The 17,299-nt window shown below is 41.3% G+C and overlaps 1 protein-coding gene and 1 non-coding gene across 2 annotated transcripts in view; both read left to right on the forward strand.

Moving 5' to 3' along the window:
• The window catches only part of LOC111865140 (zinc finger protein Elbow), a 1,021,422-nt gene that overhangs the window by 14,163 nt on the left and 989,960 nt on the right, over positions 1 to 17,299 (forward strand). The window lies entirely within an intron of this gene.
• Trnal-aag lies at positions 9,815 to 9,896 on the forward strand. The gene has a single exon. It is a non-coding gene; the product is annotated as a tRNA-Leu (tRNA).

Genomic DNA, 17,299 nt, shown 5'->3' on the forward strand with positions numbered 1-17,299 from the left:
AGACTGAGGGGCACGCGGTAGCGTAGTGTTTGAGGGGCTATGCTACAAGCCGGAAAGTCGCGGGTTCAAGTCCCGATGAGGTCATTGGATTTTTGCAGTTGACCTAATCCTTCCAGCCGCACTTGGCCCTGGGGTTTATTCAGCCTCTAACAGAAATGAGTACCAGGAATTAATTAAATAATTTTCCTGGGGAGTAAAGCGAGGCCGGCGCGTAAGGCTGACAACCTTACCGCCATCTTTGAGCCGATTGTCTAGATGATGTGGGACCCTCAACGTCTCACAACCCTATGGGCCTTCACAGCCTGGTACAGGGATAGCTTTACAATCTTTTTTTACTTTTACTTTTACTGCCTAGACTGAAACACAAGAATCAAGGACACTGAATGACGTGATGATATTTAACTTATTACGTGTATAAAGGCCGCAAAACTTCACGGTGACATAATACAAGTATTTTTCTAAGTCAGATCCATTCAATCAGCAAATTCTGTTTTTTTACATTGGACATCCATACGATTCCGTATTTCAACGTTGCTCTTTCAGGAAAAACATCTCTGGTCGTGAGTCTCAAGGGGATTGACGCCATGACGAATTAATTGGCGGTAAACCGCAACTCATAAAGAAACTTTGACTTTGATTTTGAGAAGAGAATGATCCACGAGGTGTCTCGCCCATATAGGTTTTTTTAATTCGCTTAGTGTGGAGTGGAGTCCAGTTGGGTCCACTCGGCACGGCGGCCAATGATTGGCCTATTGTAGCCTGCTCCGGATGATTATGATGATGGAGAATTTAAAGGAATGAAGTACTCTGAGAAAACCTGCCCCAGCACCACTTTGTCCACCACAAATCCCACTTGACCAGACACGGGCTCGAACCCAGTCCTCCGCGGTGGAAAGCCAGCGACTAACCGCTTGAGCTATGGCGCTATTATTATGTTCACATTTCTTATATCCAACATTTTTCTTCGCACGTTCTTTGCATGTGCTTTCAATTTGTGCTTCCCACACATCTTCACTCAGCGTTGGACGTCACGTAATGCAACCACATGAATCAACGTCAGATTGCATTATTTACCAGTGTTATTTGGCCCGCCTGACCTCCTACATTTAACAATAGGAAAAGGGGGGGAGAAACTAGAGTCATGGTTTTGTGTTTGTGTCAGAACTGTGACGTTATAGTAGAAATAAACATAACAAATGATCAGTTTTAATGTAGTAGTTAAAATGAAGTTTTGTCTGGTAATTTTGAGGCATTGCATTTTACATGCTTACCTTTACCGATTCAGTGATGGGTCTCTAGAGCCCGGAGTGTCAATAATGCAGGTAGGTGCTGCGGAAGGACAAAATATTTCTGGTCCCAAGTTTTACTACCTTTAAATCCAGCAATATATATATTTTTATTGCTAGTGGGGTGGGACTAAGTCCCTTGTACTGCGGCCACTTCTGGCCTATTGTACCAGCCCCAGATGATAGGTGAGGGTGATTGTGGAGCAATTGGTGGAATGAAGATTGGCAGGAGAAACCGAAGTACTCGGAGAAAACCTGTCCCAGCGCCACTTTGTCCACCACAAATCCCACTTTACCAGACCTGGGATCGAACCCGGGCCGCCGCGATGGGAAGCGAGCGACTAACCGTTTGAGCTATGGCGCGGCCAGCAATATATATATAAGAATTGTATTGAAATTGATGGGCGTACCAGGGAATAATGTTACTGAGGAGAGTCTACGCACATTTTGGAAGGAGTACATCTGCTTTGGACGGCGACATGGGCTCCGATTTGCCCTTAGACCTGTCTGCTAGAAATTTGATCGTCCTCATCTGTTTACCGCTAGTAGCCGAACCGTCTCTATCTGCCCACTACTTGCTGGTCTGTCTCCATAGGCCTCTTGTTTAGCATGGTTAGTTGCTTTTAGGTACATACAAGTAGAGTTGATAGTTTATCACATACAATATATTTTCTTCCACAGCGCAACTTATTATTGGCCCCTTTCCTTATCGCAACATGTTTCGACCGTATACGGCCATCATCAGATGTTTCTAATTCGCTAGAATTGTTGCACTGTATAGTACGTCCAACTTCTCATATCACATGTGAATGCGATATCTCTTAACTTAAAATAAATGAAAACTAGTTAAAATTTAGTTAAAATCTCGATATATTGCTTGTGTCATCATCCATTCTTCCAAACGACAATTTTTAGGTCTCGTTTGGATTTACTTGCGCAGCGGCATTGGTGTCTATGTGTTATTATGTTTATGTGTATGTATGTGTAGTTATCATCTGCAATGTGTAAAGAACATATTACTAGTATTGTTAATTTTGCTATATTTTATGTTTTTCTATGTTAGTTTACTTCTTCGTACTCACGTATACCTCTGTGACTATTGGTTTTTCTTTTTCTTGGTGGAGTTAAGAAGTAAAACATAGAGTTGAACAGAAATTATTCTATGAAATACCTTCATATAGCGTTCTTCATGGAGGATGTGCAGTAGGACGTTTTGTACGAAGCATCCTGACGATACAGTGCCGGGTAAAGCAACGGTGTACAGCCTTAACAAGATCGCGTCCTACGGGATCGGTGCTGAACAAAAAGAAATCTCGAAAAAGACAGGTACCACCTGAATAAAAACTTAATGACATCGGTACTCGATTAAAGGCAAGCCCGAAGAAGTTGTCACGTCTTTTGGTTCCTGAGTGTGGACCGCAAAAAGTCCAGCTTATGCTGGTATGAATTTGTCGGAGTTACATCCTTTTGCTTCGAGACTGCGATGCAAGAATTCGATACCGTATGTGGTTTCAGGAATCGGTATTCAATACACTTCTTGGCACACAAAGTTTATTCTGACAAGGCTAGGTTGTTCGCTTTAAGTGGTTATATAAACGGCCAAAACAATAGATATTGGAGAACAGAAAATTCTCTTACCGCTTATGAAGTTCATTTCGTAGTTTAAAAATTAGGGTATATCATGCAATTAGTGCGCAGAAGATAATTTGGCCCGCGTTTTGTACAAAACAATAAATTCCTAATGTTACACGAGGAAGAAAAGACGTAAGGGCATTCTATGCTAACTCCGTGGCTTTAGTCCGTAAGCTAACTATACCGACCGAGCGACCGCCGCTTGCCGGCGAAGTTAGTGCCAACTTTTGCGGATAGAGGGTGTCACGTTGTCAGCGCAACGGATTCCCACGGCCTTTAATCTCGGTTTTCTAGACCGGAGCCGTTATTTCCTTGAAATAGCTCCTCAATTATCCTCCCGAGGCTGAGTAGACCCCGTTCCAGATCAACTACTTCTCGGAAAATCTAGTAGCGCCGGGAATAGAATCCGGGACCTCTGGATCTGTAGTCAGGAACTCTGACCACTAGAATACAGAGGCGAGCATTGTGTGCATACACTGAGAACAATTCCATGGATGATTTAGAGTAAGCATTCGACGTACGAGTCATAAGGCGAGGACTATGGTCTCCGCCATCACCCCGTTTATATCCTTACGACCTTTCAATTTCAGGATCCTCACTTCACCGTCTCATTGCATCTCATTCCATATACTGAATCCAATGCATGGACGGAGTTGCACAGTGAAGTGAGAGATCTTAAAATTTAGTACATAGTGCAACAGGATGCTTCAGTACAGTATACATAAATTATGAATTTCATTTGTGAAGCGCGCTGAAATGAAAGCTTGTGTGGACAGTTCGCACTGTTTTGGAGAAACTAATTTTATGGAGCTGAGCCCTTCTTGAGAAGCTGCCAATTGTGCACTCACTCAAGAGCTTCCCAGCATTTCATGGTACCCGAAGGTTCCTTACCGTGTTCCCAAGAGCGCTCCACTTGTCCCTATCCTGAACGAGATAGATCTAGTCCATACCACCCCATCATAACTCTCTAAGATCCATTATAATATTGATCACCCACCTACGTCTTGGTCTTCCTAGTGGTCTCTTTCCTTCTGGCTTTTCCACTGATATCCTACATGCATTCCTTTTTCTCCCCTATTTGTGCTACATGTTCTGCCCACCTCATTATCCTTGACCTGATCATTCTAATTATACTTGGAGAAGAGTACAAGTTATGAAGCTCCTCATTAATGTTTTGGAGAACTTCAGCAAAATATTGGGCATAATATTCCCGCTGTGTCCTTACAGCAGCTTCGGCAAATGTCTAAGGACTTGTAAGATTTGAGGCTTTCACGGCGGTGACTATGAAGAAAGCAGTCTTCTGGGATTTGGCACCGTGTATATGTGGTGTTAACCGACGTTTCGGAGGAACGTATCGCCTCCATCTTCAGGGTAGAAGAAAAAGGAGGCGATACGTTCCTCCGAAACGTCGGTTAACACCACATATACACGGTGCCAAATCCCAGAAGACTGCTTTCGTCTAAGGACTTGTTATGACGATGTGAGGCATGTCGCGGCCAGCCTATACTGGAAGGGTGTCTTGTCAGCTGCGAGAACTATGGGCCCCGTACTTGCTAATGTTCATTACTCATAGGCTTATTGATTGGCGATAGTTTTCTGCTTCATACTTTACCTGGAGCAGAACGAGAGGATAAACATGAGTGGAGAGATAAGAAGAGCACGCGAGATAGTATTGTGATGTATTGCAATGTACTACATCATTATTTACCGGAAGAGACTGAGTAAAATCATGAGCATTTTCGGATAGGATTTGGGGCCGAGAATCAGTCCGAGTGTCCTGGAGACAAAGGAGAGATGATAGCTCCTCAATCTCGACCCAATGATCACTATAGCTTTTAACGTATTAGTTTAACTGGATCTCATCACTTCCAAAATTACTTCTTACTTTCTCATATCCAAATATCCCGTGTTTTTGGGTTTCGTTGACCTAATTAATATTTAATTATGATAATATTTATTTTTGAATGCTAGTAAAATAAGGTATAGGGCAGTAGGTATAGCTACTGGTTTCGGGCTGGTCGCCCAGGGGATGAAGTTCGAGTCCTTGTAGGGGCAATATTTTTCTGTTCTCGACGTCGTCAAGACTGGTTCTGGGTCCTACCCAGCCTGCTATCCAATGCTCTTTCCAGGGGATAGAGCGCCCGTGGCGTGAAACTGACCACTCACCTCCAACTAGTGATGAGATCAAGAATATGTGGATCTATACATCCACTTTCCCGTGCCTCTTCATGGCGTAGTGCTTAATTAGTTAAGCTCAAGGACAACTTTACTATTTGCTAGCAAAATAATCTACTATGGACTTCTATATATTTCGCAAGTATACCCAGCTGCCTACGTTACGTCATACTGTCGTGTTATTCCCTGAGCTGTTCTGCACGACAACTGGAACCCACGTAAATGTGTATCTGAATGATACAGGTAATCATCTAGGTCTCCAGGTATGAAGGGCTCATGTCTCATGTCATAGGTCTCTAGTTCGACCATGTTTGTGTCTTCCGCGCGCCTTTCTTCACCTCATAAAATCAGAACTCTGTGAATGTGGAGATTTGAGGTTTTAACAGATGTGAAGATTCACAGACTGTTTCGGATGTTGTGGATCACGTCACCTTGTAGCATCTAAAACCGATGCTGAAAGCTACCAGATACTACTACATGCTGTTATTGTCCAGAAGACAGTTTTACATACAGGAGGGCACCGCCTATTTCGCATTAGTCCTTAAATTTTAGGTCTTGGATATTAACTTCAAAATCAATTTTAATATTATACTTTCATCTACATTGGATTTTCCAAATGGTTTGTTTCGAAGATATGTTCTCCAACCACAGTTTTATACACATCTGTTATTTCCCTCCAAGCTGGACACGTTTCCAGTCCCTCTCATATATATAGATGAGCATTTAAAGTAATGGATGAAGTTAGCCTTAAATTCCTGGGACAAAAGTTACTTTGCACGAGACTTGCAAAAACAAAAAGAAGGAACTTGAAAAACCAACTGCGACATGTAATATAAGAATATTTAGTGACAGCATTACGTTATTCTGCAGTACAGTAAACAAATCACGACTCTTCTTTATCATCAGACAGGAGACGCTTGCTGTTTCAGAAGAATAGATAGTTATATCCGTGTTGTGTACAAGCGCTTGCCGCTTTGGTAATCCAAAAATAATTTACCGAGTTGTAGACAAGAAGGTAGCAGCGGGGTGAGTGAAAGGGAGAAGCTTGGGTGGTTCACAGGTTGCACCACGAAACGAAATTCGCAGTAACGTAATGTCCAGGGTTCGAAGTTTCACGGTGTCATCAATGTTACCTTGTTCCTATCATACCATTGCTTGGCACCTCGCTCCAATATTTCGAATAGCGGAGTAAGAATAGACGTTCATTGCTAGGCAAAGTCTCGGTAAACACGCTCACGCGGCAAAGAAATAAACAACAATTAAGATATTGTTGTGATAACAACGGAAAGAATATTTTCTATTGGATCCGACCCGAATCGCTTAGTGGGGGAGTGGAGTCCAACTGGGTCCACTCAGCACGGCAGCCACTGATTGGCCTATTGTAGCCTGCCCCGTATGATGATGGAGAATTTGGTGGAATGAAGATTGGCAGGGGAAACCGATGTACTCGGAGTAAACCCGCCCCAGCGCCACTTTTTCCACCACAAATCCCATTTTACCAGACCCGGGATCGAACCCGAGCCGCCTCGGTGGGAAGCCAGCGACTAACCGCTTGAGCTATGGTGCGGCCCTACGACTACTATACTCTCGGGTAGAGTATTATGGATCGTAACCGAAGTTAAATCAGTTACGCTGACTGATATAGTGAATCGTCCTTTTTAAAGATGAACGCCGTGCAGAGGAGTGGGGTAGAGAGACGAAATAAAACATGGGTTGTGAAGGAGGGCTCCGACAAGGACGCAGCAGGGGCCACAGTAAGCATGTACTAAAGTACACGGCGTGACATCGTACGCGATATATCACTCAGTAGCAGCAACGGTCGTGGTAAGAGAGCGCCCCATCTTTTATTATGAATTATAACTTTTGGGGAGAGCATGATTGTTCCGGCTGCTTGTTATTTCTGTTGCTGTGGGCCCCAACTCGCATTTCGTGCAATATTAATAATAACGCCAGTGTTTTCTTACATATAAAATACATTTACTTTAATTAAGAGAGATTTTTTTCCCGATAATAGTGGTGTGTGAGTATGAAATGGATCCCATCACTGCACAATTAAGAAGGCAATGAAGAACTTGGCAATTTGTGCACGTCAGAGCACATTTTTCGAGTGCTAAAATAAGAACAGTTACAGTGACCGGACTGGCCATGCATGTAGGAAGACAAGAAATTCATAGAAGAGTTTAGGAAGAAAAGGTCACTTGGATGAACGAGGTGATGAGAGGATAATATTAATATGGATTTTAGGGAAATGTATTTTGAGGGTGGGAGACTGATGAAACTGACTCAGAATGGTCCCATTTCCTGAGATATAACGCCTTGTAATCAGCTGAAAATCAACCAGCGTTTCGGAGGGACGTGTTGCCTCCAGCGCAGATGGCTTTGTTTGCTACTTGCTTGCTTGTACGTGGTTACTTGTCAAGCTTATTCTTTAACCTTGAAGATGTAAGCTACATATTGTTCAGAAACGTTGGTTGGCTTTCAACGGACTACACGTCATTATAAGGGGCACGGGGTAGAGTAGTTGTTTGAGGTATTATGCTACAATCCGGAAGGTCGCGGGTACGATTCCCGATGAGGTCACTGATTTTTTTTCAATTGACCTAATCGTTCCAGCCGCATTATAGCCCTGGGGTCGACTCAGCCTCTAACAGAAATGAGTACCATGAAACTTCCTGGGGAGTAAAGGGCGGCCGGCGCGTTAGGCTGACAACCTTACTGCCATCTGTGAGTCAACTGTCTAGGAAATCGTTGGAGCCTCGACATCTCACAAGCATATGGGCCTCCACGGCCTGTTATAGAGATATTTTTTAAACGTCATTCTATCCCAGAAGTTAGAATTCTTCGTAGCGACGAATTTGAGACCCTCAGATCCTGCAGACTGGCTCAGGATCGAGTTCAGTGGAGGACTTCGGAGCTGAACTTTGGGATTTTTCTTCCAGAAGATTTGTTGGTTGCATGCAGCCGTTTCTGTTCAGTAGACTGTCACTAAATGTTGCCGTCAAAAGTGGTATTTGAAAATCAGGAGGTAAGCGCTCAAAGCATGTCCAGTTGTCAGGAATACACTTCCCTCCACCAACGACGTTGCTAATATAACCTACCGAGTTCCATGTTGTAAGTCTCTCTTCTCGCGTGACTTTGTATGTGGTATTTGTCTTCAGTACTTTTTGGAGACACTGTGCGGTTAAATGTGATAATAAACCGAATAGTTCCTTATATCAAGTGTTATTAGTAGGGCTCGGATTTTGATGACATGTCATCTTTTTTTTTTTTCTTGTATCATATGCGATGCTCTTAAATATATAAATCTCGGATATGAGCTGCTGGTTACAGAAATGTAAATTTTATAGGAATTTTTTTGTCATTTTTTGGCATTTTTAGGTTTAAGGTCATTTTTTCATTTTGGGGGTAATTTTTTGGTAAATTTTTGGGCTTTTAAGGGTATTTATTGTCATTTTTGGCCATTTTAGGGAATTTTTCTTCATGTTTTCTGAAATGTGAATAACATGGAAGCGAAGTGTTCTTTCTCTTTCTCCTTTAGGTCATTTTTCTGGATTTTTCGGTCATTTCTTAAATATTTTCAGGTCATCAAAATCCGGGCCCTGCATATTACATTTTTGGGTCCTATTTTAGGTCATTTTGCTGGATTCTTTCGGTCATTTTATAGGTCATTTTTTTAAATATTTTCAGGTCATCAAAATCCGGGCCATGGTCATTAGTTGATTAGGTCGTCACTTTACCCGGAACTTGAAAAATTGGAAGATATACTTTTGAGTAGGTCCCTTGTCACGAGTCTCCAGACATGAAATTTACATACGAGTAAACTATCGCAAAGGACACACAAGCGATAATCCTCCAGCGTGGGAACCAGGACCTGAGCTAACAGCCCCTGAACCTATTACAAAATGTTGCACAATATTTTAATCTTCAGAGTACTTGTGACACATATTTTGGGATGTTCTTTACGCACAACCACGTATATATCCAACACAAAGAATTACTTTGAGTTCATTGTGTTCTACGTTTCAGTCCTACAAATGTTAACTGTTTTAACCGATCTTGTTGAAATTTGAAATGGGAAGACCCGAAATTGAATGTCTACCATAAAAAAAAATAATTTGATGCGTGTCAGTAAGTTAAGTCTGCCATTTGACTCGGAGGTGATTTGATAGTTTCTAGTTGCCATGGCCGCACTGCACTAAATATTTTATAGTAAGTAAATGAACTTAATTAGTTATGAATATACTGATTCAGTTCAAACTTGTTCGCTTCATCTTACCGCCAGTTTAAATACGTAACTATTACAATGAAGGATTAGCCGAGTATTTCTTAATGCGACTGAAGTTACAAGTCACATGATTCGTCTTAACTGTGAATTGAAGGAACAAATTTGTATCACGATTGTCAAAATACTAAGAGAATATATAAATTTTGTAGTATAAATATTGCAACTTCCAATACGTTTCACGGTTGTCATTTAGTCCTCCAATTTTTCAGCAAAGAAATCAAGACAACCTTCGGTTTCCAGACAAATTCCCATCTGGTTAACCATGTAACGAAGAAAACCATCTGTATCAAACATAGACATGCTTTATTATATATATATATATATATATATATGTTGTGTTCTGTCTTATAGATAACGACACATAAAGCTGTTTCGACAGCAAGAAGATAGAAGTGAACCTCCTTATAAACTATATGTTATCGACTTGAAGCTTGTCGGTAGCGTGGCCGAGCGGTCTAAGGCGCTGGTTTAAGGCACCAGTCTCTTCGGAGGCGTGGGTTCGAATCCCACCGCTGCCATAATTTTATTATAATAAAATTTCAAATATAACGCTGTAGAGGGAGTGAAGGAAGTGCTCACACATGGAAATACCGTTTCCTCACAAGCCTGTCTGTGAAATGTGTAGTAAACGATAATAAAAGGATTGTATTAGCAACATCCGTCCACCATTGTTTTATTGCGAGACGAGCATAATGTAGTCTATTTGGCGTTTACTCGCAGACGCTGAAAAAGAAAGGTATGATGTCCTATATTCCAACTTCAGTTTTTAGGACTCGACTTTCTTCAAAATTGAGAATAATTGAGTGTCTTGTTTCCTGCAACGTACTAATTTATATTCGTCATTCAATATAGTTCACTTATTCAATGCATTTTCTAAAGCTGAATTTAGAATTGTATAACACAAACTATATGCAGTTGCGGTAAAAATTGCTGTTTTTATAAAGAAAAAGCAATTCAATTTATTTAAATGCAATTGTTCTTAAGAAAACCTAGAAGGAAGAGTGGATGCTTCAGCTACAGTAATTGTATAATAATACAAAATATTGAAGAAAGCAGTCTTCTGGGATTTGGCACCTTGTATATGTGGTGTTAACCGACGTTTCGGAAGAACGTATCGCCTCCATCTTCAGTCTGCTTTTACCGGTTCTCACAGTCTCTTCGCTTGCGGATTTCTTATATTTTTCTTCTACCCTGAAGATGGAGGCGATACGTTCCTCCGACACGTCGGTTAACATCACATATACACGGTGCTAAATCCCAGAAGACAGAAAATTAGGACATACAGACGCAGGCAGCAAGGTGATCTCATAAGCCTCCTAACAAAATTTTTGGGGGATACATAGACAGATGGACAGACACGGTTACAACAAGGTGATGTCATAAGCCTCGCTTTCTTTCTTTCTTTCTTTCTTTCTTTCTTTTTTTTTCAAAATAAGGAAAATAGGCTAAAAGTAGCTGCAAACTTAATAATATTTTTAATTTAAATTTGGTCTTAGGACTCGTATGGTGTCGTCCATTCACCCCCGACTCATGGTTCCCATTGCCCTGGCTGTATTATGAAAGGAGAGGTCCAGAATTAATGATATTGTCAGTTTAAGTTTGGGGTGGGTGCTCCCTGGGGCTCAGGCGCTGCCGTGCGCCCACCCTCAAGCCATAGTTCCTACCCTTCTTATTATAAAACAAATAGAGGAACAATGAGTAGGGGTGGACTTAACATGGTCTTATCTTGTAATTCTTTTAATGATAACCTTAACAAATTTATAACCTAGCAATATTCTTAGCTGCGAACACGTCTGTAACCCCCCCCCCACACACACACACACACCCACCCACCATCCAAATGCATATTTATGGACACACACACACTCACCCACCATACAAATGTATATCTATGGGAAATGACATATGTTTAAATTTTCTCTTATTTCACTCAATCTTATGAAGTGAATAAGATCCCAAACTATAAGGATCGCTCGTTTCTTGTCCAGCGAAATCCGATGATATTCCCGCTGACCAGTGTTCTGTTCTTCAAAGCCATAGCGCCGTGCAGTATTACTCGTTGCAGTATACATTTGCCAGGGAACGAAATAGTTGCTGATGTTGGTACATTTTCTTCTTCTAGGAACCAATAAGAAACACAGTTGGAGACCGCTGAACGAAATGATTTTATATACCGAAGACAGGGGCTCTCAAATTTCGTGATATGGCGAACACCTGAGTACAGGGATCTTCGTGACCTCCCATCTGTGCAGTTCTTCTCATTGGCGCAGTCGCTGTCATGTTGTACGGTGACAGGAAGAACCCAAATAGCATTAAGGCCCCTGTACATTAACAGCGAGTTGTGAAATTCTCCTGCAAATTCACGAACTATTGGCCGGCTGTAGCCACATTATCCGAAAGTATTCATACCAGACTTTACTGACTTAACGACTTGTCAGAACTGTGAGTGGATTCAACTATATTTTATATTTTAAATAATTCTTGAGAACTAGGTAACCCCCCTGAAGCAGGTTGCGACCCACGGTTTAAATACCGTGATTTAAGACGAAGCATAATAACATAACGTTTGGTTAGGCAAACGTTGAATAGTCAGAGTGCCTCAGGTTTTTATTCTACACTGAATCAATGAACCCCTTACTTCGTACCGGTTTTTTTTTTATTAGTCGCATACTTTTAGAACATTTTGTCTGCTCAAGGTAACATTAAAATTTAATTCATGTATCCTCCGTCATAATAATTACAATTATTACTAGCAGGCTATACTTAAGTGTATTTATTGGCTGAAATATTAGACTCGACGATTACGTAAATCGTTGACGTTGATGTTGTAAAACTCGAACTGTCGATAAGTAACTTGCAATCGATAATTGACCTGTCATTAGAACGGAATAATTACATGTTAGTAGCTCATGTAAGATTAAAATAGCATTATTAAAATTCATATAAGAATATATTATTATACGTACCCATGTATTTTATTACTAAATTCTTACAGGACCAGATTAATCCGTCTCCAAAAGTAAATAACTACCCTCATTTGGCAGCCATATTTAAAACAAGGTATAATGAAGTTACCGGAAGCTAAACGCCATTAATCGTTTAATTATTTATTTATTAGAACATACTTGAAGCGTTAGGACGAGAGAGATGGGAAGGAATTTTAATTTCTGTTTACCTTAATGTAGTGTCAGTGTGACAAATAATATATTAGTTGCCGGTAAGATAAACCTTCAGATAGCTTGCATGGTTATAAATCAATGTACGATCCGCCATAAATAAACCCAGAGACATGTAAAAGTTAAAAAAGGAAAAGTTGTCCCTGTGCTTAATTACAGTAGTTAGGCACTATGCCATGAAGACATATCGAGGGAGTGGTATAGAATGTTAATTTCACTCATTAAAATCGTAATTAAATCCAACAAGGTGTGAGCTAATGGGTAATATTATTAAATAAAACAATTCAAAATCCTGAACCAGTCGCTTGTATGTCGCAGCGTTAAATGAAAGAACCAATCAATTAACTGTGACAGATTTTCATTTTGTCCTGATTTTGTGGGCAGCTTGTATCATCGGCATTGTCAGTGTGTCGTACTCAGGAAACCTGACCGAAAAACGTGCTACCCAGCCTAAGGTTCTTCTCGGCTTTCCTCAGATACTCCAGTAAAAAAGTGAGTCAGTACCTGCAAATAGTCAACTATTGCTTCCTTCTGAAAGCCACCTAACTTATCATACTCCTTTGATACTGACCTATGCCAATTTTCGTTATAAAGATAAAATGGTTAACGCTGTTCAGGAAAACGATCGCTGTTTATTCGGAAAATTATACGAAAAGATCACACTCCCTTGTCAGAATTCAGAATGTTTTAATATTACATCAAGTGGTATGTATTGAATCCCACTTTGCTTGAAAAGGTTCAGGAAGTCCGGTGATTTATACGATGTCCTCATACAACCTACAAATCAATTAGCATCGAAGACAAGGCCCTATTTCTGTAGAGTTCTGCCTTCTGTGGTATAGCGCCGTGTAGTCCGTTGAAATTTAACCCACTTTTCGAAGGAACATATCGCCTCCATCTTCAGAGTCGAAGAATAAGCCAAGCAAGAAACGATAGTGAACGCAGGCCTTTCTTCGATCTTAAAAACGGAGGCGACATGTTCTTCCGAAATGTCAGTTTACTTTCAACGGACTGCACTTCGTTATGTCCATTCCCTTCCCCTCGGCGCTACAGCTTAGGGTGAGCTTTGGCCTCCTGAACAATCTGCCTCCATTCTTCTCTGTCCTTCATCTTTCCTCCCCATCCTTTACTTTCACGTTACGGACATCATCATGCACATCCTCCAACCCTCGCAGCTCCTTCGCTGATGTCGTTTGCCGTTCAGTCCATCCATCCGAGGCTGGTTGTCTGGTTTCTGAACAATTTGGTTTTTGAAGAAAGCAGTCTTCTGGGATTTGGCACCGTGTATATGTGGTGTTAACCGACGTTTCGGAGGAACGTATCGCCTCCATCTTCAGGGTAGAAGAAAAAGTATAAGAAATCTGCAAGCGACAAGACCGTGAGAACNGTTCTTACTTGGAGTACCAGAGTATCCCTCTTCTTCTGGCTCCTACCCCTTGACCTGTCCGGCATATGTGACCCTACCAGTAGTTTCACTACCGCCGGCATAGCTCTCATGGTCTCAGGAGCACTCAAACCCCACCACCACGGTAAGGTGGAGACACCATCGATGGGGTTTCGTTATGCCTCAGAAGATAGAACTCTTCATGACCACCGCTGTGGGGACCTCAAATCCTGCTCATTGTGTGTTCTCTGCAGCAACCTTCATCTGTCTGTTCGCAGCCTGTAAATTCTCATACTTAACAATAAAAATGAACAAATAGCATTTCTATACAGTTAGGCCGTTAATTGCTTCAAACATATTGTCACGTGTAGTGGGGTACGCGTAACAAAAATAATGGATTAGGGTCGGATGGCTCGATTTATTCTCATTTCGGTTAAAGATTCTCTTAATCACAATCAATTATAACGTTACCGCTATTCTACACACTTTCAGCTCACCGCTGCACACGCACTAGGATTCCCCGTCTTCACTAGTCGCCTCCTGGCAACGGATCTCAACATAGAAACTAGCACTCAAAGCACTGTGAAGTCTTCTTGCCATTTCTTGTTCAATCACCATAGAACCTCGGAACCCAACTATAAACTCAACTCGGCTGCAAGCGGAGTGGCAGCATGGATATCTGTGTGTACGTTTATTCTGTGTTCGTGTTGTCCTGTGTGTAGGTAGCGGTCTTGCGACGGGCTGATCCCCCGTCCAAGGAGTCGTACTGTCTGTGTAAAAAGGATTACGAAATTGAAGAAGAGGCCAGAGCCCAACAAAGGGCTGTAGAGCCGTTGATGAATATAATCAAATGAAGGAATTATTATTTACTCAGTAAATTGTGGGAGTGATAATTAACGCGGAAATATAAACAGAAAAAGCAAATATAGACTCGAAGAATTTCAGTTCAGTAGAAACCAAACGGACAGATATACAGACCATTCATAAGATGAGAGTGGAGTCGGTAAAGACTTGAAATAATTCTTTGGAGGGAAAGAAAGCGGAGGAGAGGAAGTCAAATCCTTAGTCTTCCTTCAGAGAGGGGCTGTGTCTCGTGGTCCCAGTGTACAAAATTGTGAGTGCTGATGTATGACGGTTCCCACATATTCATCACTCATATGTCCAGTCGCATCTCTGTCGAAAGGAGGACAAAGGCCTTGGCACTTCACTGACAGCAACAAACTGCCCATCATGTGAACAGATTTCCGAAACTCCAAGAAATGCGTACAGAATTCAACCGCCCTAGATCGCAACGTCATTTCCTGTAACACTGCAGGCGATGTATTGATGTATTTCAGTGCTGAAAACTCTCCCACCTGTGACATTCGTCGTCACAAGACATTGTGCACTTGATCTTCTATTGCGATCTTGAATAATACTGGGAATAGTAGCTGAATGGAAAAATTCACTTCCATCCATTCCTATAGAATGAATGAAGTATGGAATGCATTAGGTCTCATAATTTCGTTTCAAGAGAAACAGCACAGAAATTACAGTTATGGGATCTAAAATATGGGTCTACAAGTAAAGAAATGAATAAATACGAGGAGTCGAGTTATCCTCTATTCCGCTTAATTTGGGAACATCATATTTTGTTTGGTTTAAGTACGCTCACATTTGTACAGAATGGAAGAAGTTTCACAGGAATGGAAAACCATTGCACAAAAGTTGCGCAACTGTAAATGAAGGACGATAGGCCTTCTTACCCATCACTGTGATTTGCAGAAAAATGACAGCAGTAACACCTAAAGATGTTTCGTCAGTGACATGATATCTACAGGTATCTATATATCCCATCACGCTTCTTCTCCGTCTTTTCATTCTGTTTCCTTTCTCCCTGTTCTCTTCTTTCGCGAAATTAAAAACCTCTTCCCCATTTTTCTTCAACTTCATCTTCAATTTCTTTGCTGTCACAAAAGTTTTATCGCCTACGGGAGAATTCCCCATTTCTCTTCTTTCTTTTTCGTCTGTTTTTCTCCCCTCCTTCTCAATTCTCCTTCTGCGTTTCGCCGTCTTCTTTATTTGGTTGCTGTCATGATCACACGAGTTGAGAACCCTCTGGCGGTGACAACCGGTAACCTTCCACGCCAAAGGTTAATTGCAGCTGTCAAGGGAAAAGTATACAGTTCTTGGCTGCTTGCGTACACTAAATTTATTTAGCAAGTTTTTCATCTTGGTTGTTATATATTGCGCATTTATGTATGTGGGTATATTTTTTGTGTAGGTAGAACTTCAGGTAAAAGGTACAGACTTATGGACGTGGTACGTCTAAGCGATGCTGCACAAAAGAATGAACAGGTAGAACATAATTTGTACCCAGCAAGTAACTTTCTTGTTGGAAACTTTATGTGTACACAGGGTACATGAACGCAACGTGTGTACAGATATGTGTCTGTGCGTGAACATGTATTTAACTTGTGTACTCGTACTAAGTTCCTTTCATAAATATGAGATGTCACATCATTTAGAGTTGAGGTAGAATTACAGCATACACAAATTGTTTGTAGTTATTGTTCAGTATCGGGCAATATCGCATCAGTTATAACTCTGCGTAGCTAGTAAATGAGCTGTGTGTTTAGTTGTATTACGTGGTCTGACAATAAAGTTAGCGAACTATCGCGGTAAAAGTGCTACATACCTCATTGCTGAATATCACTGTTGTCGCCTTCAAAGTACTCCCCTTGGGAAGCTATGCACCGATACCAGCGCCTAGTCCATCCTTCAAAACAATTATGGAACTGGTTTTATGGAATATCCTTCAGAGATGTCGAATTACTCCTGATATCATCAGTGTCATCAAAATGCCTTCCTTTCAATATTTCTTTTATCTTCGAGAACAGAAAAAAATCATTGAGCGCTAGATCCAGTGAATAAGGAGGGTCTTACAACACAGCTATTTGTTTGCTAACTGAAAACTTTCTCACAGACAGTGCTCCAATTCAAACTCCGACACCCTCGCGACGGCACACCGAAGCACACCCAAACAACAATAGACACCAATCAGAGACTGCCATAGATCAACAACAACACAGCTGTAAAACGCTGATATGCCAACGTCATCAAACCATACTGAGACTTTTGTCCACTACTGCCACGGCAAGCACACCATAGCGAGTTCGCGAACTTTATTGTCAGACCTCGTAAGTATCGGCGTGTCTGTACAAGAGAGCAATGAGACAACAAGAAAAATAATTACTGGCCAATAACTCGTAATGAGGCCTAGCAATGCTTACTATATTGTGTTTATAAGACGTTACTGACCGACTTTGTTTCTCTTCCGCATGTCGGGGGAGAAAGAAAAGTTAAAACCAAGAGTAAGTGG

This window comes from Cryptotermes secundus, unplaced genomic scaffold (assembly GCF_002891405.2).
Source record: "Cryptotermes secundus unplaced genomic scaffold, Csec_1.0 scaffold92, whole genome shotgun sequence".
Taxonomy (NCBI): domain Eukaryota; kingdom Metazoa; phylum Arthropoda; class Insecta; order Blattodea; family Kalotermitidae; genus Cryptotermes; species Cryptotermes secundus.